The following is a 3,682-nucleotide window of genomic DNA, read 5'->3' as shown; positions in this document are numbered from 1 at the left end:
CTTTCCATGACAGAAGTATGTGTTTGCTTTCCTCAGTCGGGGATCTTCGGTGATCTAGAACAGAGTACTAGAGTTAATGTATCTACATCTGTACACTTTGAAATCTTCATAATGTTAGGCTCATTTGTAACATAAAAAAGTAATTTTAATTTTAGATGTTACACGCATTTGACTGTGTGAGAGTGATGATTTATTAATTAATTTCTAATTAATTATTGAATATCAAATTATTCTGTATTCTATTTGTATATATTTTTATTTCAGCTTATTAGATTTAAGTGTATGGTCATTCAGGTGTAACATACAGTGCTACCCTGTTATTTGCCTTTAGGATTATAATTAAGGTCCTGGCCATAAGTTCTATAAGTCATTTGTTTCTGTTGGGTTTTAGTTTTGTGTTCTTGTGTTTTATTGGTTTGTCAAATTCCCTCCAAAGTGTTCTTGGTCTTTCTGGTCATTCTTTGTCAAGATTGATGATAGAGAGGTTCCATTTTGTTGTGACAGAATTTGACCAATTGACTATTGACTTAGACTCTCTTCATCTTCTGGGAAGCTAATATTTATTTACTAACTTTAACAAATCTTTAATAAAAATTTTATTAAAATTAATGTGAAATCTGTAATTTTTGCAATATTAATTTCCATAGCACTTTTGCACAGTAAGAGAGATTTCGGAAGTCAGATTTTTACTTAGTTATTAGTAGTAAAGCTATGGTATTTTTTTGATCCAGATAATATGTACATATGTTTTTATGATCAGAGAATTATATAAGGTTTATGATAATTTATAGTTGTCATCTGGACTCCCAGCCTTTTACTACTGACTTGTATGATATTAAACCATGGGAGCTTGCCTATTCCCTCAGAATGGTATGATATTGATTGCCATAAGATTTACTGTAAACCAACTTTTATTCGCGTGCGAGAAATTTTCGCGATGTTCGCGAGAGCCTTGTCATCGCGAATATTTCTCGCCGTGAATGGGTCCTTAAAGTCACTTTCTCCATTATAAATAGTTCCAAAAAAGGCTTGATTGCGAAAATTAATCGTCGCGAACAACTTAACTCCCAGTAAATCGCGAAATAAAGTCGTCGCGAATAAAAGTTGGTTTACAGTATTGTTTATTAGTAAAAGGTACATAATGTCTATGAAGATATTATAGCTTAAATAGTAATACATATTTTGTTGTAAAGTATTTTAACTGTATGCACAAAGTGTAAATTTTAAGGGAGTATTATATTATGTCAAGATGTGTAATGAATGTAAGAGTTACCTCCCTTTATGCAGCATTGTGTATAATATTGAATTGTGCATTAATGTTTTTATGATATTCTCAATATTGTTATCATTTATTTCAGGGCAATACCAATATATTTATTTCTACTATCAATAAAGAGTGCGAACCTTGACAGGTGTTTTCATTATTACCATCGACCCTGTTACAAATTTGGCGCCCATGTAGGGACCTCTCTGCATAAATAAACAGCAGTCTGTAGCCATTTTTGATAACCACAGTGAATGAACAGTCTGCCTGACCAGTGCCCGTCCCATAGTGTATGTCGTATTCATGGATGGACTGACTTTGATGTGACGTGTCATGTACGCGTACCATATGTTATGATGATGTAGTGACAGTGTCGTGAGTGACTGTAGTGCCGGTACATATCCGTCGAGATCACCTCTGCGGGGTACATATCCGTCAAGACCACCTATGGACAATTTGGTGACTCATTATTCATTCTTTGTGTTATTTGTGTTTTGTGCTTTGTGTTTAGTGCCATATATAGTGTATGTTTTCTACATGTGATTTTATGAGCTGATTGGTGAGTGTTACTGTTTGAATTGTTTACCTGTATACTAAGAGCTCTATAATTATTTTTTTCTTTTCTTTGCTTGCAAGTCTATTGTATTTTTGAAATTTACATATTTTTTGGGGTACCCTTGGTATTGAAAATTTTTGATTAATTTTAGTTTTAAGTGTAAAGGTTAATTTATAAAGTTTCACAGCTGAGTGCCAGATTGGTAAGTTAGATATCATATATTCACATATCTAGAGATCCAGGTACCCTTGAATTACTAAAATGTAAGTTAATTAATTAATTATTCTATCTCTTCTGACGGTGACTTTTTGGCAAAAATATATTACAGACATTTCAGTTGAACTAGTAGACACAGTTTTCTTGGTAAAGTGTTAGTATTTGTGTGCAGGTGAATTATATCCTTTGGTTCTTAGTTGTGCAGTTTTCAGAGTTGTTGGAGGGTTGATTTAAACAAGTTTTTTTTAAATTATATTTGCTTGTTTTACTGATTAGTGTAGTGCTCACCTTATACTTCATTGATTTTCATTTATTTAGTACTTAATTTATATCGGGTTCGTCCCACAAAGTGATCGAGATCGGTTTCTTTTTCCGATTGCGCATTTCCGATCGAGCTCGAAATCCGCGTAATTTATTTTCACCGGAAGTAAGTTTAGACAACGTGATTTGGTAAACAAATATTGAAATTTGCCTTATTTTCCCAGTGTTTGTTGTTCATTATTCATTTAAAGTCATTTGAAGTACAGCAACAAAGGTATTGAAAGTCATTATCTCTTTCAGGTAATTATTTTGCTTCAAATTTTCTTTATTTCAGCCTTTGAATTTCAGTCGGCTGATTTTTCATTTCATTCAATAAACCATATCATCAGGTTGGGCACACACCCCCATTTGGTTGATCCACTCCCATTTGGTGGTCAATCAACCAAATCGTATACATTGTTAACTGACCAAATGGGAGTTACTTTTCGTGTTTTTCGATTTACACCTGCTTATTAACTCGGCGCACCAAGATGACCGGAGTGGTAAGTAATTTAGGTTCTCTTGTGTTTTTAAACATAAAAAAATTAAACATTGCATGTGGAAATTTGTGCGCTTGGCTGTGCAAATTTCAGGTATGCTAAGTAAAATCCTGATTATGGCCAGTATTTTTGCATAATATTACCTTAAAATTAATCCAAATGCTTCAAAATTCACATGAGCTCCTTCTCCAAACATTCTACTTTCGATTCCAATTATCCGGGTTACTTCAAAACAATTGTAGCCAATCAAATCTCTTGATCTATATAAACTTTGGTCGAAAGCTCAAACTTTAATACGGAGCGCCGTTTGTGTAAATTTTCAATAAATGCATTCTCTATTTATATTTCTTCATATTATGTAGAGAAAAACTACAAGAGGTGGCAAAGTTACCATTTTAAGACAAATAAAAAAAAAGAAGGAACCTACCAAAATATTAACAGACCAGAAAAAGATGGTGCGTTCCTTCAACAAAAGAAAGGACACACTTCTTGAAAAGGTTCAAAGCATCTTATTACATAATCCCATGATCAGAAACACTTTTTGTTTTAATTCCAGCTTTGTTACTTAACGCCTAATTAAGAAAAAAAGAACGCACCGAAATTTTGATTAATAACTCTTTAATAATCATGATAATGGATTCATTAAAATCATTTAAAATGTAAAAAATCAACATATTTTATTCTTACATGTATGTACATGCATTCAAAGTTTTTAAAGAGTTATATCAAAGTCTAAAAAATCATATCATTAAAAAACAAATATGTACATTTTAAAAGGTGTCATAGTTTTAAAAGATTTTTAACATGGCACAGGTTCAAGATATATATACAGCAACTTCAGCAGAG

This window comes from Saccostrea cucullata, unplaced genomic scaffold, assembly GCF_032062105.1.
Source record: "Saccostrea cucullata isolate Sc308-1 unplaced genomic scaffold, CSIRO_AGI_Scuc_v1 ctg7764, whole genome shotgun sequence".
Lineage (NCBI taxonomy): Eukaryota > Metazoa > Mollusca > Bivalvia > Ostreida > Ostreidae > Saccostrea > Saccostrea cuccullata.
This window is presented reverse-complemented; position numbering follows the sequence as displayed.